At 33.6% G+C, this 25,690-nt stretch overlaps 1 protein-coding gene across 4 annotated transcripts in view; it reads left to right on the top strand.

Annotated features, from left to right (window-relative positions):
• Positions 1-25,690, top strand: part of DPH6 (diphthamine biosynthesis 6) — a 190,086-nt gene that overhangs the window by 57,750 nt on the left and 106,646 nt on the right. The window lies entirely within an intron of this gene.

Here is a 25,690-nt window from a genome sequence, read left to right on the forward strand (position 1 = left end):
AAATTATGGTAGCTTTCTAGGTATTGCTTAGTTATTTTTTTTTTAACTACAAACTGACTTTGAAGTTCTTAGACTACATAAATGATAACTACTGCTATAATGGAGAAAATTTGGTAGAATTTATTGATGGATAATTTTGATATGGAGAATGGGAAAAGGTGGAAAGAGAACTTTCTTGTTTGAAGTGTGAAGTTTCATTGAAAAAGTTAAGAATTCAGCCATCTAATATTTCTAAAGATTCAAGTATTTATAATCATCAACACTTGAGTATTTTTAAATGATTTTAATTTAATTTAATTTTTTCAGTTTTGGCCAACTAATGTTGTTATCCAGTTTATTTTCAGTTAATGCTGGAAATAACTACTCTGGTTTCTTTGCTTTGGTATTTTGGAGTTTGGTGCTCCAAAATAATGAGTATGTGTAAAAGGTTAAACTGTGCATTGTACATATTGCTATCATTTGAATATATCTGGAAATCATTAAAAAGTATGTCATTCAGAAATAGATGGATGACAAGGAGTAGTCATAATGGTAGTCCTAATAATAATGGTAATAGTAATAATAACTAAAGATAATAATTTTTGAGCCATTAAAAATTGCCTGCTTTGAGTAGACACTGTTCTAAGTGATTTATATGTATTAATATAGTCTTTATAATAACTCTCATACTACTTTATCTTTCCTTTTCACAGATAGGGAGTCTGAGGCACAGAAAGATAAGTAACATTCACCAGGCCACACAGCTAATAAATGATGGAATTGTAATTTGAACCCAGGCAGTTAGCTCTAGAAGGCTATGTTAGGTTATGCTGGGATAGAAATCTTAAATTTTAAAGTAGAATCTTAAAATAGATGGATAATAGTACATTTTAATCTCAGACTCAAAAAATACAGCAGAAGCAATAAAAATGTTATTAAAATACTCCTACCTGAAATGTAGAGTTCTTTACATTATGACTTCATTATTTGCCCCTGGACATGTACTTGGGGTACATAGTTCTCCCTCCTTTTCTTCTTAGGCTGTTTGTCTAAACCTCACCCTAATACTCCACTTCCTACACCAAACTACTTCATATATTTTATTTAGAATGCAGATGAGAGAATGTTGGTAGACCAGCATAAATCCACTACTCTTGAATAAAGAGCTTAAAAGTTATTGGCCTTCCTGAGGTAGGAAATAGAACCATTTTTTAAAAAATGTTACAGATAGTACTAAAAATCAGATAAAAGTAGTTCACACATTTGGATTTATACTTGTAAAGCTCTGTCTTGTGTCTAGTAAACCAGAAGAGTGAAATTCATTATTCACTTCTTTCTATACCTTTGTTTGCTCTGATGTTTCAGTGTAGCGGTTACAAGCCCAGACTCTGGAGCCAACCTGCACTAGTAGTTGTATGTTCTTGAACAAATTACTTAATCCCACTGTGCTTCAGTTTTCTTACTAGTAAAATCAAAAATAAATGAAGATTAAATGAGATAATACATGTAAAACCATTAGCAGAGAGCATGCACCTATTTAACACCTCAGTGATTTTAATAGTACTCTCAAACTTGAAATTTCATTCAGTGGAGACCAGTGGAAATGATCCTTAGTGAGAGGAAAATGTTTCTGAATTTTAGGAAATCTTATTCCTATAGATTATTATCACTGGTAAAAAGGGAGGGGAATTTTATGGATTACCTTCTAGGACCCATTTGATGTATAATTTTCATTTGTTACCTGGCAAATATTCTCATATCAGAGTGAAAAACTTGAATAACATAATAGTTGAATTAATTATCTTCTTTCATTGGCCTCATATTTGATGTTGACCATAGCAGTTCGATGATTAATTGAAAATGCCACTGAGAAGGTGATTATAGGAAGAACTTGAAATAACTTGGTTTATGATATTAATTTCAGTAATAGTTTATTTTGTAGAAAAATTTTCTTTATCTATAAATCCAGTCTTTTTACTTTTGACCAAGCCAGGTGTTCAGCAAACCTTATGGCGTTCTTGTTTACTCTGTGCCAGGCACTGTATGTCAATATCCATTAATTTTTTTCTTCCCTAATGTTGGATAGCCTTTTATCTGTCTTCATTCTTCCATTCTTTAAAAAAGTTATATATATATTTAAAGATATATATATGTATCTTTAAATTCCCAAAGCAAGCTGAGATGGCATAGTGTGTTTAAGCAATGTGGATTTCGTCAGACATCACATTCTTCCAGATATATTTTTCCAAATGGAAAGATGGCTCAACATTTTCTATTATTATTTTAGATGAAATGTTCTGCAATATGTTGTTGACATTGTACTGAAGTAAATACTGTATGCTCAAGTCTCTCAGGGACCCTCATGAAAATGAGATGCATGTCCCAGGAGGCTATCTTAGAAAAGAAAAATTCTAAATAAAATAGCATGAATGAAGAGGCACACAAGAATTTATTACAAGAAAATATTCTTTTGTATAGTCCTGGACCTAAAGAAAATGAAACGTTGACACAACAGATTACTGCCATTATATGACTCTTTGTGGTCACATACAAATAGTAATTTATAATTTTTTTTCCTTTTCTGGCCAAATAAACTGAAGGTATTTTGTTTTATAGTGATGGAACATAGTTCATTAGCTATATTCCAGATTCATTTGATCTACTACAAATCTCTCTTTATGACTGACAATTCAGGCTGTCTTCTTTTTTTTTTTTTGTGGATGTGTTTTTCTTAAAGGACTAAGCAGGAGCCACAAAAACCTCAGACTTTACTTAGTGAAGTGCAAATTAACCCAAGAATTGAGGTGCAGTTGAAAAAGGGCCCGTGATCCTAGAGTAGATTTAATCCCAGTATGGAGATAAATGCTCAATCTTCTTTTAGCCTTGGATTTTAAGTTTGGGTGCTCCTTCAGTATTGCTTCAGGGCTGTGCATTTTCAGTAGTTTTGTCTAATTGTTTTTCAAAAATAGTTTGTTGCTTTTTGCTACTTTTAAAAGTAATCATTATTAGGTTTTTAATTCAAGAAAATATTTTAAAATATCTTGTAATCTCATAACCCAGATAACATTCGTTGACATTCTTAAAAAAAGTATATTATTAAACAAGTAGAATTGCACATGAAGGTATAGAAATTGTTTTCCATCCCCCCAAAGCAAAACATTTAATAGTTTTTACATGTTACACCAATAAAGTGGTTTTTATATTTAATATTTTATTATGTTGACAAAAAAGATCTTATTCTATGTACACTGTAATAGAAACAGGAGAAAGATATAGGCCCTTTCCTGTAAAAGTGAAATGTTTATTTAGTGAATAAGTTTTGTTTGTAATTCTAGTTAATATTTATTAGCATGCATCATATTCCTTTTATGTAATATATTAGTTGGGTCTCTGGTTACAGATGACAGAAACCAAATGAATCTAGTTTTAGCTAGAAAAAAATGTTTTCAGGACAAAATGGAACCTCATGAAACTACAACAAGGGATTGGAGCACTTTCAAAACTCGTATCTCTCATTTCTGCTGCTTGTTGTACATCCATTCTATTTTCTCTGAATAGACTGGTTTTCTCAGATCTCCAGATAATGTGGTAGAAAACATAGTGCTCATAGTTACCAAGGTTATAAGTTTTTTTAAGAGTCCTTCTTAGCCTGAGATTGAAATCTGTTAGTTTCCATTTTAAATTTCTAAGAAGCAAACTATTGCCCAGCATGGAGTGACTACTTTTTAATCAATTAGTTATTGCCACAGGGGCCAAATCATCTTGTAAAAAATTGTTATGGTTACCACATAGATGATGGGTGACGTTTTGCACAAAAGAGATGCTGGACAGACAACTAAACGTGTGTTTACTATATTTATTGACTGAAATTACAAGGCACTAGGTGATTTTATGTTTTACTGTGCACAAAGTTGCAGTATTGATTTTTTATTTTTCGAGAATTTAGTAAAATTCAAGTCTCATTATTTCTGCATTAAAATGTCTATGGCCCTCAACCAGATTTTTTTTTATTCCACTTTCCTGATTATAATTTCCTTTCCTCATCATTTTTATCTCTTTTATAGCCCCATTGAACTTTATTTTATACAATGTACAATTCCTTTTTTGTTCTTTTCAAACCAATATTTAATTACTTAAACTAACTAGTGATTTATGGACTCCTAAACTCCAGAACTATTTGGGGAAGGCTAGTGGGTACTAGGAAGGCCCCTGAACTCAGAAGCAGGAGTCTGGCTATGAGTTTTCAATTCACCATCTGCTCATGGTATCACTATAGTCTAAATAGGGCAGTACTGTACACTCAAGTTCATACACTCAAGTTCAACTCAAGGCTAGTTGTGTGAAGGATCATATAAGATAATATATATGAATTTACTTCATAACTTCAGAAGTATTCTACCCAAACAGTTATTAGACATTTGACTTTGACAGAGTGAGAGTGAAGCCTAGGAAGAGAAAGTCTTGTTTTGCCAACTGTCAGAGACTGATGGAGGCATGTGATTTGGTAGAAGAACAAAGAGGGTTGAAAAGGACAGCTGGCCACATTTATAATATGTATAAATGTGAAATTACATTAACTATTAAAGATTGCTTACGTCTGAAAATAATCCATGCTGATATTTTGAGCAGAGGGTGAACCATAGACTAAACTTGTCTTTGTAATAACCTGATCTTGTAATGGATTGACAAGGGAGAGTAAGCTCATTTAGTTATTTTGACATAATAACATACCCTGACACATGAATTGTGTAGTAATGATTTAAACATTAATAAGACAGCACATGGCAACACAAAAAAGTCTTAATCCCCTTCTCTAAGAATTCCTTATTATTAACTTTTGATTTGTTTTCCATGTATCATTCAATCCCCACCCCTACCCGACCCCCCCACCATCCATGGAACGTTTTGGCTCTATTGATTACTAGCTATGTGACCTTAGCCAAGTTATTAAACTCTTTGTGTCTCACTTTTTTAATCTTTGAAATTGGGATATTAGTAATACCTACTATAGAGGATTGTTGTGAAAATTAAATTACACTAATACATGTTAGGTATTTAGAACAGTGTATGTGGTAAGTTGTCAATAAATGTTAAAATAATCATTTTAATGTTTTTTATTTAATGAAATTTTTATTCTTTTGCTACTTTGTAGAAACCTCTGAAATTTTGCTTAACATAAGGAATGTTTACTTACATTTGGTTTCTGCAAATACTATTTTCTCTTCTTGAACGTTTTATTAGGAAAAATTTCAAACATTTACAAAAGTAGAAAGAATAGTATAACCTGATTACCCATCACCTATTGCGTTTGGCAGCCTCTAAGATGGTTCCCAATGATCTCTGCTTTCTAGTGTTTATGCTCTTTTGTAATCTTCTCCCTTTTCTTGTGTGCTAGACCTAATGACTTACTTTTAACCAACAGAATACAACAAAAGTGATGTGATGTCACTCCAAGATGAGATTACAAAAAGACTGTATTTTTTATCTTGTGTGCTTCCTTTCCTCTCTCTCACAGTCAGTCTGAGGGAAGTTAGCTGCCACGTTTGAGCTGCCTCATGAAGCTCACAGGGCAAGAAACTAAGAGAGGCCTTTGGCTAACAGCCAGTGAGAACCTGACATTCTCAGTCCAACAGTCCACAAGGAACTGAATTTTGCCAACAACAGTGTGAGTTTGGAAGCACATTTTGCCCCAGTTGAGTCTTCAGATGATACCACTGGCACCGTATCACTGTAGAAAAATTTTAGTGTATTAAATCTTGGGAAACTTGTTTATGCCAAATTTAGTTTTAAATATGTTATTATCAGGTCTCTAGTGGAGGTCCTTCTTGTATATAGGATTTTCTGAAGGAATTATCTGTAGGTAAATGCTCTGTAAATATTTGAGCTTTTGAAGTAATAAACCACAAAATTCATATATATTTCACTGCAAATAATCATCTACCTATTATTAACTTTTTAAAACTAATTTGTCATGAAGTCCTTTGGTTGACTTGAGCTCATTCTAGAAGCAAAATTGGATTATTACTATAAAACTTAAAAAATTCAAGATTAATTTTTATTTTGTTTTCTTTAAAGTTTAGTATGCCATCATATTTATATCATACTTATTTACATCAGTTTTGTATCAGTAATCACATACCAAAATAAATTTTGTTATTAGAGTAATTTTTTAAAAGAGTAACATTTTAACTATTAGGAAACTGCATTTGAAAATATAGTAAATTGTGTTTAGAATCCAATAATAAATATTTTATTTTAATAAAAGACTTTATTCTTATTTTCCTTAGAGGATGGATCTAGTATTGTAATTTTAGTCTCAACTAAACTAAACTAAAGTCTCAAGCTTTGGATAATTTCTTTTCAATTGGAATTTTTAATATTTATGAATCATTACCCTTTTTATTTAAACAAGCTGTTAACACTCTTGCATAGATTTGAAGTGGAGCATTCAGAGGAACAGTGTTGTGACCATTAATGTGAGCCATGCAGAGGTCAGAAGGAGCATTCATTAACAAACCCTGTGGTATGAGAGGAGACCAAAGAGCCCCAGGGATTGCTAGAAGCAGCTAAATTAAGTCACCTCATGGTGACCGGTTTGAATTTCATCTTGTAACCCTAAGATAATTTTTCAGCTGCTCTTTGGTGAACTCTGAAATGTGTAGACATGTTGGAGAAGCTTTAACCTGGTTTTGAGCAGCGTTAGTCCTTGATGGACTCCCATCATCAGAGTGTTTCCTGAAAGGTATACATTGCTGTTTGTAGCAGTTAGGAAAGCAAAACCACTTCCTCTGCACTTCAGATAATTCTTGACAAAAACAGAGAATTTAATAGGGCCAGTATTAAACTTTTTAATGTATTGAGAAGCAGAACTTTAAGATAGAGTGATCCTATATCCAGATGGAGGTAGTAAGTTTGAAATGCTGTTGAATAACTTTAATTTGTATGGGCCTCTGATATTTAGCAGCTTTTATTTGTGTAGAATTGGCCCACTTCTCCTCCTGTCAATAGTCTACGTAGATATTGAGAAGTTGCATTTGATAAAGAGTTTGAGAATCTTGTCTAAGTTGAACATATTATCTGATCACAGTAGAAGAGAAGAATATAATGATGGGGTATTAATTTGAAAATTTCTTTGTCAGAGGGCTGGGGACTCCTGCTCTGCTCTATAAATGAATTTTTCATAACTACTGCCTACTATGTCTTTCAAAGATAATTTTCCATTCTTTTCATATTTGGTTTCTTTTTTGCAGTGGTTACTGATATATCAGTTTATAAGATAGCCCTCTTTCTATAGCTAAAGCAATCTTAATTAGGAATCTGAGAATGCTTTGAAAATAATAATATGCTCTGAAACTTTAAAGGTTTGCCAGCCTCTCTATCTAATAATAATTGTGGGAGCTTTTAAATCCTCTTATTAAAGTAATCAGGCCCCTGATGATATGTTTTATTTTAATTGGTAATATTGCAAATGACTGTTGGTGCTCATTGTTACAGGTTAAAAAATGATCTGCTTTCTTAATTAATTTAGAGTCTTGCTATAGTTCAGTCTACCCCAGATTTTTAAAAAATGATGAAATTGCATAATTTTAGGCACTAGGTAGAACTGTGCAGATGAATAATCTTGAATTCATATACGCCTTTCCTTAACCATTAAATATTTGATTTACTTAGTATAATTTTTGAAGTGTCCAAGAAGTAGTGTTGGAGATAATAAGCACTTCTTCAATAAAATCTCACTGATAATCTTTTAAGAATTCCATTTCCCTAAGCCACTGCATATTTTTACTATCTATGTGTGGGTTTGTTTATATATGAGTGTGTGCACATTTGTTTTTATGTGTGTATGGATAAAATGTCACAAGTCTTTTCTCTAAATTTTTAGAGTAATTTAAATGTTGACTATAGGGTATCTTTCCAGACAGACATTGTTACAGTGGTAAGCAGTTCTGTTTAGTTATAGGCTTATCAGTAACCTTTACACTTAATGTGATATTGTCTGAATGTCTTATTTTGTTCAGCTTTCCTTGGCACTGATGAAGCCTAAGGCTGCTGTTTCTTTGAGTTACTGATAATTTTTTATCTGATTAACTGACACATTTAGTTGAAATCAGACACAGCCCTTAGGCTGGGCATGGATTTAATTTAAAAAGTATCAAAGGTTTGCTCTGTGTGCTATTTAATCATCATGTTTATCAGACAAGGAAAAATTACCGGAAGGACCATAGGGAAAGGGTTATCCTAAGGAGCAGTGGCTTGGGAAATTGATAATAGCTACAAGGTAATTTACTGCTAACTTTTACATTCATTAATATAACATTTCCCGCTAATAATTACAGTGCATGTAATATACTAATTAAATTGAAAGCATTATCACTAATTTTCTTTTTGCTGAACCCTAAGATGGTTAGATAAGAAGTGAGAATGGAAATTGAAGAAAACACATATAGTCACACCAATTAAAACAATTGATTAGTTGGCCAGTTAAAACATTTTAGAGATAGAAAATGAAACTACTGTGAATGTTCTGAAAACTCATTTTAGGCTGTGATAAGGAAATGAAATTTCTAAATGAATGAAATCACTGTGTCCTGTAAGTTTATAAAATATTACACTGGTCTAACTTGTAAAAGTAATACATTACCAAGAACCAGTGCATCACTACTGTCCGTGTGTGTGATGGCACTCCTCTAACGAATGAATGTGCTGGATTGATGGAGTACACTGATGCTATGGGGCCTTTGCAGTGCCTTTGTTTGTTACATAGCTATTAACACATATGATTCATTTTTTGCCTAGAAAAATATATCCTGTTGTATAACAAAGTAACTCCATGTTAACGTTTAAGGGAAAACTATCTCCCCACTAAAGATCCCTTAACAAAACAACAAAAACAATCATTGTTTTTAAAGATTTATTCGAAATTTATGTAATTCAGACAATAAATGTTATACTTTGATATATAGTTACTGTATAATTGTACATTTTAATCTAGCAGTAAGCCTCCAGGGTTTTTCCCCACTTTCATTAATGATATGCATAGGGTATAATAAAAATGAAAATAATATAATCATTTCAGCTTGTATGAAAATAAAACCTATAATTAAGAAGTCTTATCTTTGTAGATATAATAAAGTATTGTGCTCCCTCTAAATGTCTTTTGTCACATTTCACAAATGTACTTCTTTTTGTTTTGTTTGGTTTGGTTTTTAAAAGTCTCATGTTGTGTTCATTTTTAGAAAGAAAAGTTTAGTAGCTTCCATGGAAAGAAAATGTTATAAAAAGTGAAAAGCTTTGTTAACTTGAAATCTGAATAGTCTCTTGCTACCTATATATCCTAGATTATTTGTCGTAACACTTACTGTTCTATAACTGTTCTATAGTGAATGCTCTAAAGCTAAATGCGTTGGGATTTCTTTATAATACACATTATTACTAGTAAGTGAAACTCCATCTAAAATCAATCTGTTGTACCTAATTAATCATAGGACCTCATTTTAAAGATGTTTCACCTCTAAGTAATACCACAGGATAGATCTTAAAGACTTTGTAATCACAAAGTTTTAATGTAATTTAATTTTTCTTCTATGCATTGAATGCACTGTAGTAGCAATAGACTAAAATCATCAAGTAGAAAAAGCCCATTAGCGCTAAATCTTTGTGCTTCTGTGTGGATTTCCAAAAAACTAAGATTTTTAGATTGTGTTTAAATTGATAATATTCTAATTTTGTGGTATTTTGGAATTGAAGATCATTCCTAGTATTTATTTGTACTAATTTCTCTGATAACCTGCTTTAGAAAAAGTGAGGCTGTGTTTCATTTATTTGATTTAACACAGGAGGACCAAGTCAGGTTCTGCATTCTCAGGTCATCTTTTATTCCATCATCCTAACTTTAGGCACAACCATATTTATTAGTTTCACTGCTCACAACCAGGATAATAGACACACGAAGAAGTCTAAACTTCTTATTTACCAATGAGGGAACTGAGATCCACAGATTAGGAATCTTGGGTAAAACCCCATGGTTAGTGATTATCAAAAACATATACCAGGTAAGATACTATTTCTATCATAGGAACTCAGCTAGGAATATTTCTTTGTGTGTGTGTGTATATATATATATTTTTTATTCAAATGTAGTCAGTTTATAGTGTGTCAATGTCTGGTGTGCAGCATAATGCTTCAGTCATACCTGAACATACATATATTTATTTTCATATTCTTTTTCACCATAAATGAATATTTCTTACTTTTATAAATCATCTAATGATTTTTATGATTAAAAATGGCTATATATTTTAAAGCTTTTTATTAAAAATTAGCTTTCTCTTATCTCAGTTTTTCTTTTCATGTGTTCTGCACCCTTTGTAGCCATTTACAGTGATTTTTGCTGTTTTCTTTTATAAAACGTTTTATTAAGTGCTTTTTATTTACTGTTTTGTATTAGTCTATTCACATATTTTTTTCCAGCTACATGTAAGCTTCTTGAGGGCAGAGACCGTGGCTTATATTGCTTTTTAATATTCTTCCCTGTTTCTTTTTGGCTCATGTTATAATTTATTATTTTTTTTTTTACCATTTTTTATTCTCTATTCTATCTTGACTTCCATCCATCACCATTTTCCTTTTGTCTAAAAGGATAATTACTGTAGTATATCTTGTAGGGGAGGTCTAATGATGATGTATTATTTAGTAGTAGTTTTGCTCTGCCACTCTTACTGCCCTTCTTGACTATCTTTTTAACCAGTCTTTTCTACATTGACTTCAGGTTACTCTGATAGTTTATGTCCAGAAATTAACACTATTAAAATGTTGTTATGTATACAACTCTGGCAAAATACAGAATGCTTCAAAGCAACATTAAAATTCCATGTTTTTCATCAAATGCATCAAAAAAAGTTTGCTTTTCTTTAACCACGGAAGATCAAAGACTTGACCTAAGAAATACAAACTTCAACTTAACATGTCCCCAATAGTGCTACAGTCTCTTTCGTTGCAACTGGATGTCATTTTAGTCAATACTCAGTCTGGAAGGACCCTGACAAGTTTGGAATACTGGTTTTGGCTAGGTTCTCCAGTTTTATGGTTTCTGAGGGCCTTCAATTGCAGAGAGTTTAGAGAAACTAAAGAAACATTGGTGTCTATAGCTTCTGAAACTATTACTGATCTTTGGGTTATTTCCAAATCTGCCCTATAGCTGATAGTGACCTTTCTGAAAGTAGAAAATCGCACCAGCGTTCTCTGGGATGTTATGTATGTATGTATGGGAAGAAGACTTATAAAAGACACCTCCACGTTTTGTTTAATTGTCACTTTCCACTCTGTTCTTATTCTATGCAATATTTACTCTTTGGCAGTTGGAACCAGGATAGTACACTTTACCAAGTCTGCTGTTGCAGTGCTTCATTTTCCAGGCACAGGAGTGAAGCTGGAAGGAGACAGAAAATCAAGAATGGTGGTAGCTGTTTATTTAAGCCTTTTTCAGTTCTCCCAGTGTGAGCAGGTAGCATGAGGGGCAGTTTTCTAACCACCCCCTTCATAGGATGCGCCTTTGTGTCCCAACTCTTGATATCAAAGATCTGAATGAAGACCTTTCATGCATTTACTACTTTCCTGTTCAGTTATGGAGCTAATATTCGTTAATTAGATAATGCTGGCTTATTGATGACTAATATTAAACATTAAAAACTTCCTTATTTTAACCCTTTGCATTTATATAGCATCCCAGTGTGTTGAGAGAATCACAGTTTGACTCATGGTTAGCATTCTTTTTCCTCAGTGGTGCTGACGTGAATAACTAAAAGATGATCTACCAAGAAAAACTGGCAAATAGATTTGTGTTTTGACTTAATTAGCCTAACCATGTGCAGATCATTGGCAGGTTAACCTTAAAAGAATTCTGAAAAGTACAATCCCTGCCTTGAAACTTTGATGTTATATCTATCTGTTGGTGATTTTTTTTTTTAAATTTGAGTTTATCAAGGGCAAAGAAGAGTTAAGAATGTGACTGGTCCTCAGTCTTTGCTTCTCCTTTGTATAATTCCATATGTTGATATGGCAACATTCTGCTAGAGTTTTAAACCTAGTGACTTTATAGTTGTAACAGCACTTCAGGCAATAATATGTAGATCAGGGCTAATTGGAAATTTTCCCTTGAATTTTTCTCTCTCTTAAAGAGAGGGGAAAAAAATTAACTTGGTTTAAAAATTAGTTTCCTGCCAAATTTGCTAAGGGCAAAAAGATTCAGAGGATTTTGCTGTGAAAGTTGCGATTCATTTTCTTTATTTATTGAATAGACAGTGCATTCACCTGGTTCAAAATTCAAAATGTTTATGGGGACCTCTGGTTTGTATCCAAATTGGACAGAAGTTGTGAGTAACCTGGGGACCCACTTACTTGCTCTTGGCATCTGAAGAGATGGTGGGATGGGGGCAGTCTTGTGGGACAGGCTCCCCTAACCTGTGAAATCTAATGTTATTTCCAGGCAGATAGTGTCAGAGTTGAGTTAAATTGTAGGACACTCAGCAGTTGTTGCAGAATTGTTTGATGTGGGACAATCTTCCCCATACATTTGGTGTCAGAAGTGTTATAAGTGTGGTAGTAGTGTGAGAATAAAGGAGAAACACAGGAGGAATTGGGCTTTTTTCTATCACAGTGATTATGTTATGACTGATGTAAGCTTTTATTTTCATTTCCTTAATAAAAATAACTTATAACTGATGTTGGGAGACCTGAGTCCTTTTCCTGATAATGATGCCTCTGATTTACTTGGTGAACTTATAAAAATTATAGCACTTGCTTCATTTTTAAAACTGGCACCATGACTTTTCTTTCCCAGGATTGTTACCAGACTTCATGTAAAAATGAGACAACTCCTGTTTGTTGAGTGATCTACATGAAATTTATTATTAGCATATGTAAACATGGATTCTCTTGCTATCCCTGACTTCTAGCAAAGTATTTTTTTCCCTTTTTTTAAAATTGAAGTATAGTCAGTTATAGCATATCAATCTCTGGTGTACAGCATAATGTCCAGTAATACATATACATACATATATTCATTTTCATTATTTTTATTAAAGGTTACAACAAGATACTGAATATAGTTCCCTATGCTGTACAGAAGAAATGTGTTTTTTATCTATCTTTATATATAGTAGTTAATATTTGCAAATTTCGAACTCCCAAATTTATCCCTTCCCACCCCCCTTCCCCTCGGGTAGCCATAAGATTGTTTACTATGTCTGTAAGCAAAGTATGCTATAGTTGAAACCAAGCATCTTAAAGACTGTTCCTCCTCAGTTTCCATTATGGGTATAGTTGGTTGAAGTTGCTTCTCTCAGTTTCAGAAATAATACCTAAGACAATCAGAAGAAAATAACATTTCAAATAGAGCTGATGGCTCACAATTCTTAACCATTTATGTGGTGATGCTGGAAACCACCAAATTTTATGATGTATTACTACATCTTATTTATTAACATTGATTATTCTAGAAAGCCTTCGCTAGACAGTAAGGTCATTAAGATAAGGATGATGTCTGCCTGTATATTGCTCTATCAGTGATGCCAAGCATATAGGAACTCAGCTGTCTTTGAAATAACTTACGGAGTGAAAAAAAAATAGTCTGTTGGGATTTGTCTTCTGCTGATTTTTACACATTTTACTTTCATAAGTAGTTTTTTCTTTTCTTTAAACTTTTTTTTTTCTTAAGTGATTACATGCTGTTAAGATCATTGTACAGGTCCTGGGCCTCTGCCTTCATATCTGCTTGTTGCCCCTTCCAGGCACTGCCTGGAATCCCAAGGGGACTTAGTGGGCTTTGTTTCTGACACTCTCATTAGCTGGCTGTCCCTTAGATTTGGCCAGTGGGAGCAACTGGGGATATTGAAGGTCAAAAGGTAGTGAGAAACCCTGATTCTTCTCTTTTTTTCTGTGAGTGGCTCACCACTTGCTTCAGCTCCTGTTGGACGGGCCCTCTGAGGTTCCAGTGTCTACCAGAGTAGTTGATTCTTGGGCTCTGGAAAATCGTCCTTTGTCCCTTCCGCCCAGGGATAGTAACTGCTTTCTGCTCTTGCTGATCCCTGGGTTCCCTTACTGTGCTCTGTTTGGCTTCTTAGTTCTGTGACCTGTAATCTGTATAATCAATTCCCTGTACTTTTCTTTAAATTCTTAGAGTAGTTTCATTTTTTTTCTACTTGTACTTTGACTGATACAGTCATTGAAGTGCAAATCTTACAATGTATAACTTTAATATGCTAAATAAATTAGTCATCCCTTTACTTTTATCTTTGTTGGATCTATAGAAATGACTGAATTCTTCTCATGCACTTCGTTGATGATTGAATGTAAGACACTATACTGGCTGCCTGTGGATGCTAACAGAATCAAATAGAACTTATATATATGTGTATATACATGAAATAATATTTAAAGTGCCTCAAGAAGTGTACAGAGTAAGAGGCATAAAGGGTTTAAAGGCAGAAGAAATCACCTTTGATCAGAGGGATCAGGTAAAGGCTTCATGGGTTGTGAAGAATGAGTAGGATTGCACCTGGTGGAGGTTGGGGCCAGTGGACTGGTAGAAAATTGCAAATGGAAAGAAGAGTAAGAACAAAGGCATGGAGATAGGAAATTAGTACATTCACTCTAAATAGTAGATACTTATGTAAAAATTTATGTAAATAGATGCAGATTAGAGAAAGAAATGTATTGGCAGATGGGGAAGTGTGAAGGGATTGCTTTAGGAAGATGAATCTGTTAGTTGGACCAACTGGAGGGAGAAGAAATTAAAGGTGGAGAGAGCAGTGATGGCTCCATTGATACTATTCTAGGGTGAGCTGAGAACATCTGAACTACTATTAACTAGTAGTGACTGGATATGGGGAGTCTTTCTAGTCTCAGTGTCTGTCTGGCTCCAGGTAAGCACTCACAGAGAGTGGAGAGTTTAAGGTTGCTTGTACGTTTGAACCTGAGTTGATGTTAGTGACAAATATAGAGAAATGAGAACATAAAAGAGGTTAATGAGCAAATAAGTAGCATTTTGTTCTGCCCTTTATGATTATTTGAGCACTTTTCTATATGTTATACTAGTGCCTCACACAACCCTATGAACTAGTTAATGCCGTGTATATTTTATGAAGAAACTCTGCTTATGAGAGTTGAGATTTGTACAAAATTTTGCTATTGGGTATGTTGTAAACCTGAACATTTTAACTCAGTTCTTCTCTTTCCCTGTTTATTAGCTTCCTTGATCACATTCCATATTTTCTTTTGACTGTGAATCACAGCTTCCATAGTAATTATAGTAAGTTTAATTTTGGACATATTTTTAAAGGAAAGTTATAAATTGTTTAAAAAGTTTTTCTGCTGACACTACAATTATTGAGGTAAAAGTATGGAGTTTTCTCTTGTTTTTGCTTTACTTTTTGGAAGACACCTGTGCTTTTAGAGATTATGGAGATACATATATTTTCTTATGGTTGTGTCATTCTTGACCTGGATAATGTTTCTGTATGTTAGTAGAAGTAAGACTGAACTGGGAAATGGTATGTCCAATTCTTTTCATGCTGGTGCCACCAATATGTTTTGTGAACTTGAAATACTAAACATGATGTATTCCCTCTTCATCCTCCTTCCCCTTCTAGCAATTGTACCATCTCTCTACAACAGATCTTTTTAGAATATTTATTTATATTTATTTTCTTTCTCATTGTCCATTCTCTTACCCTGCTTCAGTTTAGTTCCCATCAACACTAGTGCATTTAAACTTCTGTCGTTAAGGTCAGTAACAGCTAAATCCAGTGGACATGTTTTATTCTTTTTCACTCCCAATCTTTCCTTTCTTTGATCTGTGGGATTTTGTAAGCTTTTCTTCTATGACCTTGGCTTCTGTGGAATCCTTCCCTCTAGTTTTCCATCTGTTTCTCTGTCCTTAGTTTTCTTTCAAGACCCTCCTTTTTCTACCATTTATGATTCATCATGGCATCATTTTTCACCCTGTTTCACTCTACACTTCCTTGCTGTTTGATTTCATCTCTTCTTATGGCTTCAGTTACTACTGATGTTCATGTTTTTATCACCCACTTATATTCTGTCTTTTGCGTTCCACATCCAGCTGTCTGCTGGACAGCTCTCATTTGTAAGGCTTAATGTCCAAAATAGTAGTCATCATATTTCTCCCCAAATTTGTGTGTTTCTTATAAAAATTAATGCTGTTGCTCTCCATCAAGTGACCAAGCCAAAAAACTTCAGAGGATTCTGGATTTCTTTTTCAGCCACATGCCACCAAAATCCATCGATCTTTTCTTATATCACATATCTGCCTCCTCCTTGTCATCATCATAACCACCTCTTTACTTTAGATCTTCATCATTTATTACTTAGATTCCTTTAGGTTTTCCTAAGTAGTTATTCTGCTTCTCTATACTTTTCTGATCAGTATTCCTACATAATCATTTAAAAATGTAAAACCAATTGCACAACAGTGTTAATGTGCTCAATATTCTGTGCTCATCAATTGGAAGGGTTCATATTGTTAAAATGTCCATACTGCCCAAAGCAATTTATAGATGCATTGCAGTCCTATCAATATTGTAGTGACTCTTTTTTCATAGAAATAGAAAAAAATCCTAAACTTTGTAAGGAACCACAAAAACTCCCGAATAGCCAAAGCAGTCTTGAGAAAGAAGAACAAAAATAGAGGCAGGCTATATTACAAATCTATAGTAATCAAAACAGTATGATACTGCTGTAAAAGCAGACACATAGATCAATGGAACAGAAAAGAGAGCCCAGAAATAAACCTTTGCATTTATGGTCAATTAATTTTTGACAAAAAGCAAGAATATACAATGGGGAAATGATAGTTTCTTCAATAAACACTGATGGGAAAACTAATTAGCCACATGCGAAAGAGTAACACCAAACCCCTATCTTACACCATACATAAAAATCAACTCAAAATGGGTGAATGTATTACTTGGAAATTCTGTGTGTCACTTTTTCAATATGGGTTGAAGAGTTGAATGTAAGATCTGAAACTTTTCATTTCCTAGAGAAAAACATAGAGGGTAAACTCTTAGACATTGGTCTTGGCAATGATTTTTTGGACTTGATACTGAAAGCAAAGGCAATGAAATCGAAAATAAATAAGTGGGACTGCATAAAACTAAGAAAGCTTCTCTACAGCCTCAGAAACCCTCCACAAAATAAAAAGGCATCCTATTAAATGTAAGAAAATATATGCAAACAACATACATGATAAAGGATTAATATCCAAACACCTGCTACCAAACTGGTTTTCTTGGAAATGAATACTTCTTGATTGTTTCTTTATTCTCTCATCAAAGATTAACAACTTAATCCTTTGTTTATTTTGTTGTTAAAGAGTTTCACTGAAGTCCTCAAAATTTCACCTTGTCTTGTTAGCAAGGATGAGTATTCTTGGGAAACTTAAGGAAAAATAAAATGTAGCTCTAGACTTCCATTTGGTTTCATTTTGTGTTGAATTTGGTCTAGGATGACCAACAATCTCTAAGTTTCTCCATTGAGGCTGGAACACACTTTATGTAACAAACAACTGATTTATTCAGAACTAGGAGCGTCATAGTGTTGTAACTAAGATGGAGACTCAAAAGTAAAAGAATACACATTAGTTTTAAGATGGAAATAAATGACAAATGATTATGATTTTCTGCAGTTTCATTGTCATTTAGTTTTCAGTCTTAACAACTTTTTTCCTATTTAATTGAGAAAGCTCACAAAGGGAGACAGTAATGTTACAAATTAGTGACCTAATACTCTGTCATGAGCTCACTGTTTAATGGTAGAACTCCAGATGGTGATCATTTTCCATTTTGGAAATGTTTTATATTGATGATGCTAAGAAACACAGTAACAAGTCAAACAAAAATTTTAGTCAAATGTGTGAATATATCACTTGGAAATTCTGTGTGTCACTTTCAGAATTATTTCATATAAAATAGTATTCATTTCTGTGGTTATCTTTTATTAACCTGGGCTTGAGTAATTCTATTAAAGTGAAGAATTGGAATTTTAAGGAAAAAAGTACCTAGTGCTTTACTGGCCACATAAATTTCTTGTTTAGTTATCCAGTACCCGGAATATCATTGGCATTCCAAATGTTTTTTTATTTAATAATGTCATGTTGCCAGAAGTCCAAATATTACCACTCAGAGTTATAATGCAAGTGTGCTTCTATAATGAATGGTTCATATTAAAAATGTTAGAATGCATTTCGGATGAAAAACACTTTAAATTCAGCAGATCATTTTTTTCTCAACAGGCAGGAACTCATTAACAGAATAATACTGGTAACTGAGGCATTTTTCAAAGAAAGTAATATCCCCGATAAATGCAAGTTGTATATCTTCTCATCTTTGGAATAAATAGGTCTAGTTTTCATTTGTAAAAAAAGGACAGCTTGTTTTCATCACGTTGCCATTTTAAACATCTTACAATTTTATTGGCCAATTATACCTCAAAAAAGCTGGAATTGTTTAGAAAAACATAAAAAATAATCCTCATTTATATAAATTGCATTTTAAAAGTTGTTTAAGAAGTTAATCTTATTGGCTTTGTGAATCAGCATCTCAGTATGAAGACAAGTGCATATTGAGTGAATAAATAATTTGGGTCTAGATTTCTACTTTTAAACCTTTCTTCTAAACTTGTAATCATCACTGTTGCCATATGGCTGAATGCCTTCATCATCCCACTTTCTATACTGGGTGCCTTTTAACTATTATATGGTAGAACTTTGCATATAAATGAAGACACATTAGGTACATTTCATAGTAGAAGTCCATTTCTATCCTTATGTGTCTATGTACTAAGGGTATTATTGATTTTAAGAGTAGTCAATAAGGCTTAGTAGTTATTAAGGCTTTAGAACTAGGTTATAAACTCATATGGACAGGTCCATGTTCATACTTATTTTGGTGATTAGAATAGGTCTAATAGCATATTGATTACTGTTTAATATGGAAGATTCAACCACACAATCAGACACCAAATGGAGATAAACAATTAGAATTACACAGATTTCTTAGCTGATAAATTATATATATTTCTTTTCTTAGAACCAGATTTGTTTCTTTGAAAAAAATATTTGGTGGATTTTGTACATAAATGCTATATGAAGGAGGGTGTAGGAAGACAGTAGTAGGAGCTGTTTTCTCTTTTCTTATAGTCAAGAAGGGCAAAGAATCAACATTTCTGGCTGTTTGGTATTTGGAGTATAATTTTTTTTTAGTATTTTCTAGTGCCATCACCCCAGGCAAGAATTCTTTCCTTTGTGGTCCATTATAATCTGTATAGACTTACATTACTTATTTTATTTAATTTCTCTGTATGTCCATTCTCCCATATCCCTTACCACTAGATTTTAACTTCTTAAGGCAACTGTGCTATTTTCAAATGTTTCACTCTTCTTAGTAGAGGACCTGTCACACAATAGGCCTTTATAAATTACTGGATAATAAATACATGAATAATTTCTCCTGCCAGCTTATCAGCACATAGGGTAAGAGATGAGTACATATGTGCACAAATGGATTTTAATAACTTTTCCCTTAATTGAAAAAGTGATACACATGTTGTTAAAAATATTTGGGAAAGTATAAGGTTGGAAATAAAATAGCAAAAATAAATCACTGTACAGAAATAGGCATTATTACAATCTGGCCTATTTCTGGTCTCCAGAAATTGAAAATGTATTCTTTTTTTCTTAATTGAAATATAGTCAATTTACAATGTGTTAATTTCTAGTGTACAGCATAGAGATGCATATATATATATATATATATATATATATATATATATATATATATATTCTTTTTTATATTCTACTAGGGGGAAAAGCGGGTGGGGTAGATACCATTTACTATATTTAAAATATATAAACTGCAAGGTCCTACTGTATAACACAGGAAACTATATTCAATACCTTGTAATGGCCTATAATGAGAAAGCATTCTGAGAAGCATGATTGACCATCTGTATTCAGACTTTGGATTCTTAAAGATAGTGTTGATATATTGATGTATTTGCGTTTTCTGAATAAATCCTTTGTATCTCTGTCCTTTTTGCATACAGGTAGGTGTGGAAACAGTAATAATGAACCTGTTTGTACCAGTTTATATGTCCATTTTTGCAAGTGACTTTTCTACTGTTATGAATGGCGATGTAGGTCAGATAGCTGCCTGGACTAGCTCTCCAGCAGTCTTGCAGGTGTGTTTCACATTGAAGAAATTGGGGAAAAGAGTGGTCTAAGCAACAGATAAGCTTGTGATGTCTCCTTGGCTAATTTGGTTATTGTATTTACAACTATTACATAGCAATTACATTGTATCAGATATTTCATGTAATCTAGAGAAGATTTAAAGTATATGGGAGAATGTATGTAGGTTATATGCAAATACACCCCACTTTATATAAGAGATGAACATCCTCAGATTTTGGTGTCCACAACAGAGTCCTGGAACTAGCCCTCCTTGGATACCAAGGGACAGCTGTACCCTAGTGCTTAAAAGAGTATAGAGAAAGATGGAGGTGCTGTCAGCATATAGGAGAACTTGAAGCCACAGGAGCAAACAAGAACCTCAAGTAGCAGGACACAGAGTGAGAAGAGGGCTCAGTGTTTAATCCTGAGAATGCAGTGGCTTGTAAGAAGAGGGAGGAAAAGGAAAAGTAAGTGAAGACATTGAGAAAGACCGGTCATGATAATAAGAGACACAGCCAGGATGGAGTAATGGTGTGTGCACAGACTGAATTTTGTTGAAAAGGAAGGATAAAGTAACAATATTACCAAGTTCCTGTTATGTACCAAGATTTGTGCTAGGTGCTTTGTATATCTTATCTCAGTAATTCCTTATAATAGTCCAAAATATTACTAACCAGATTTTATATATAAAAATACAAGGAGATTAACCCATTCAGGCTGACATAGCTGTTAAGTAGAATAACCAGCCTTTAAGACCTGTTTTAAGGCCTGTTTGCCAACCATACCTGTGTTCCTTCTTACATACATAGCACCATATGCTGTAGAAAGTTCAACAGAACCACTGTATTTTACAATATTTTACAACTAGGAGATTAGTTATGGCCACTGAGGGGAAAGTTATCATGTTTAATGAAAGCAAGAACGAAACATTTGATGCACATTATTGCCAAATTCTTCAAAGATTAAATTTCAGATCCTTAGTAAAATAAACATAATTAATCCATTAATGAATATCTATTGTTAAATTCAACACAATTCAGAAAACTTGAAGAACTGAACACAAATTACATTCCTGTCATGAAATAGTTAAGACCAAAGGTGACAAAAATAAAAATAAAAATAACGTCAGTTATAGAGGAGTTAGCGACAAAGGACTGGAACCTAAATAGTCTAGCACATTTTAAGCCACAGGGACTCTCAAACACAAGTGTAAACTATATAGTTTAAGCCATTGTCACTATTGACGGTGGATGTAAGTTCAACTCAGAAAATAGTAAAATCAACAATAGCTTTACTGAGTACCAGAAACATCAGTACATAATGTCATTCTTTATATTAGTTACTGCTCTCAACAATGCCCCCAAGTATATTATCATTATCTTGTTTTGTAAACAAAGGGATGCTAAGAAATTTTAACAAAATTCTGTGCACTGTTCTATCCTGGTTGTGTCTGTTGTTTTCATACTGGGCTTTCTCAATGTATTCACTGAATTTTCCATCTCCTCCTTCTTCTTATAAGTCACTTCATCCTCAGGTTCATACGCTGAGCCGTCTTCTCACTCTGTGTCTTGCTTCTTGAGGTTCTTGTTTGCTCCTGTGGCTGCAAGTTCTCCCATATGCTGACAGCACCTCCATCTTTCTCTTTTCTCCCTTGACTACCGGTGTAGTCATCGCTCGGTATCCACAGGAAACTGGTCAGTCAGCAGGATTCCACCGTGGATACCAAAATCTGAGGATGCTCAAGTCTCTTATATAAAATGGTGTGGTATTTGCATGTAACCTACACACATTCTCCCGTACTTTTAGTCCTCTCTGGATTACTTGTAATACCTACTACAATGTAAATGCTATGTGAATAATTACCAGTGTGTGGCAAATTCAAATTTCACTTTTTGGAACTTCATGGAAAATTAAAAAATATATATTTTTGATCCACTGTTGATGCAAAACCCACAGATGTGGAGGGCTAATTGTATTCAGTATACCTACTAGTCTTATCTGCTTTGGTTATGTAGCAGACACATCGAACACAACTATACAGTGCTAAATAAATTCAGTATTTTCTTTTAAGACATGTATTTGCTTTCTCAGTTAATAATCACTTAAATTCAGTCATTTGTCCCACCCTTTATGTGTACGTCTTGTTCCTGTTCACTTGGTTCCCAAGTCCTACTAGTTTTGTCTTTAAACTATTTTTGGAACTTGCCCTCATATCCCCTATTCTTCAGTTCTTTCAAATTTGTCTCCTTCTATTTCTGTATTCCATCTATCTTTCACACTGTTGCCTGGTTTATCTCTCTACTTGCAAATATGATCATTATCTCACTTCTCAAATTCTGTAGTAATTCAAGAAAAATGAAAACATTATATTCACACAAAGACATAAAGGAAAATTCATAACTTTATTCATAAGAACACCAAACTGGAATCAACACAAATATCCATCAGCAAGTGAATGGATAAACAAATGTGGCAAATCCATGCAATGGATTAAAATGGAATAAAAAGAATGAACTGTGGATACACATACAACATGGGTGAACCTCAGAATCATTATACTGAGTGAAAGAAGCTAGAAACAAAGAATACATATTATAGGATGCTATTTATATAATGTTCCAGAAAATATAAACTAATATGTAATGACATAAAATAGGTCAGTAGTTACCTGAATCCAGGAGTGAAGCCGGGAGGGTTGAGCTGCAAAGAGGCACAAGGTGTCTTTTGGGAGTAATCAGAATGATTTGTATCTTGATTGTGGTGGCAGTTTCACTGGTGTGTGCATTTGTCAGAACTAACTGAATTGTGCACTTTAAATGGATGCAGTTTATTGTACGTAAATTGGACCACAATAGAGGTGATTAGAAAAAAATTTCTACAGGGGCGGGCTGTATATTACCTTCAGGAGGCAGGCCACATTTCTGAACAATCTAATCCCAGTTTTTTTCCAGCTTTTTTTCCTTCCACTTCTTAATGTGTGCTTCCACTTGCAGTTACCGCACACTGCTGACCATCCTCTGATATGCCAACCACTTAATTTTGTTGCTTTGGTTCATATTCTTCACTCTGTGTGAATTGTTACCTACTACCTTTCTTTTCTTTCTCAGCAACATCATGTGTATCCTTCATGACTAGGCCCTAAAGTCAACTCTTTGTGAAACTTTCCCCAGCTTTTTGCTTCTTTATTACTTAGTTTTGGTGCCTGAATCTCCCAGCAGTAGGGGTAATCTTATTTATGAAAATAGGACATAGTATGGACATAGAAAACGTTTTTAGTTGTGTATATAGACTAATACAGACCAATGCCATTTAAAACTAATGTATAAGCCAAAATGCTAATTTGTTAATTTATAATGTAGACCCTTTTTGTTAAATGGAGGCCAGAGAGAGCTGGTGGTATTGTTTTAGTCCAAACCAAAAAGCCCAATAACAGGGGGGCCCTGTGTTGTAAATCCCAGTCTGAGTCCAAAGGCCCAAGAACCAGGAAAACTGATATCTGAGGACAAGAGAAGATGGATGTCCCAGCTCAAGCAGAGAGTAAATACGTTCTTCCTCTATGTTTTTGTTCTTTTCAGGCCCTCAACAGATTAGATGATTCCCCCCTACATTGGTTAAACCAGGACTATCATTTTTACTGAGTACCAATTCAAATCCTAATCTTTTCCAGAAGTAATGTCTTACCAGCCATCCAGGAATCCCCTAACCTAGACAAGTTGATACATAAAATTAATTATCACAGGTCAGTAAGTTAGTGTTAAAAAGGAATAGTGAGCAAGAGGTTAAAGCTCAGGAATGAAGGGCTTTGTCTGTCAAGGTAGAGCTTTATCTAGTTGTAGTAGTGGTGGTGGTGGTGGTGGTGGTGTTAGTTACTGGTGGTAGTCAGTAATTTCTACTAATAATAGTAGAAATACTAAAGAAGACTATGATAATGACAGAAGATAATATTTACTGAGTGCTTACTAGATGTGGTCATTGTTATTAATCTGTATTATTTTACTCCATTTTCATAATAACCCTAGAAAATAGAACTCTTATTATCCTCACTATATAGATAAGGAAACTGAGACACAGAAATTTTACAACTTGTTCAGAATCACAGAGCTAAGAGATGGTAGATCTGGATTTCTAACAGGTAGTAGTGATCATGATTGTTGAAAAAACGCAACTAATAATCTACATTTAGGCCAAGTGTTGAAGAACAGTCAAATTCAGTAGGGTATATAATTCTAGAGCTGATTTGTTGAGTATTATCAAATAGAAAATAAGAGATAGAAGTAGAAGAGAATTCCAGAGACCACACGTAGACTAGGAAAAACTAAAAATAATTATTTTAGAATTGTGATGAACATTAAATGAGAATTATAGAACTTTAACACATTTTAAATGGATAATAAATGCCAATTATTAGTTTAACAGTGGCTTCACTTATTTTAGAAACTCTTGTCTTAGTTTTCATGATCTATAGAGAAACATACACACACACAATTCAGTACCTTATATTTTCTTTTGGCGGAACTTCAGATAAACAACTATATGGTATAAGAATATAACTAAAATTTTGGTCTTTTGATAACATCATTCACTACTCGATGATCTATGCCACATTTTCATTTAATGAGGAGGGCTGTGCCTTGACTTTTTCTAATGAATACAATGACTTTTATGAAAAGAAAATGGCTAGGAAGGTTAGGCAAAGGTTACAAGCAAATGTTCTCACAAAGTTGCTGAAATAGGAAAGCAAAGGAAATAGCTCTTTTCTTGGAATCCTTATCTACTAGAAAGAGTCATTTTATTTGGGGGGTTTGGGCAGGTATTTCTCTATCATTTTAGAGGGGAAATATTAAATTGGATTTATTTTCAAAGACATGAGGGATTCCTGCTGTGCATTTTTGTTTCTTTATTATGGCATCATGTTAGAACATACAAGGTTATTTCATCATGTCTCAAAGTATTACATCTGTTTTAATGTGAAACACAGTTGTTCTTTTGTTCCAAGTTTGTAAAGACCAGAGTGTTAATAATGGAGTCATTTCTCTGAAGTAGTTTCTTCTGTGTTCCATTTGCTAGGGTGTATTTTTTTTTTATGCCTAGTCAGAGAATTTCTATTCAGTTTATTATTAGTAATTACCCCCCAGTCACTTTCTTCATATCTGTTTTCTAGATAACAGTTCCCTAGTTTATACCTTTTGTGTGTGATTCTTCCCTAAGTGTATTATCTTATACTTCTTTACCTTAAATCTCATCTTACACCTGTCCTTCCAAATCCCCAAGTTGTCCATATCCATCCATGTACTTGATTAATTTTCTTTTCTTTTTAATCTATCCTAGCTTTGTGTCATCTATAAACTTGATAATATTTGCATTTTCATTCTCCTCCACATCATTAATGGGTATGCTGGATAGACTAGTCCTCCTCCCTGGGGCACTCTGCTACATATACTGCTGGATGTCCTCAGTTGTAACTCA

This window comes from Camelus ferus, chromosome 6, assembly GCF_009834535.1.
Source record: "Camelus ferus isolate YT-003-E chromosome 6, BCGSAC_Cfer_1.0, whole genome shotgun sequence".
Lineage (NCBI taxonomy): Eukaryota > Metazoa > Chordata > Mammalia > Artiodactyla > Camelidae > Camelus > Camelus ferus.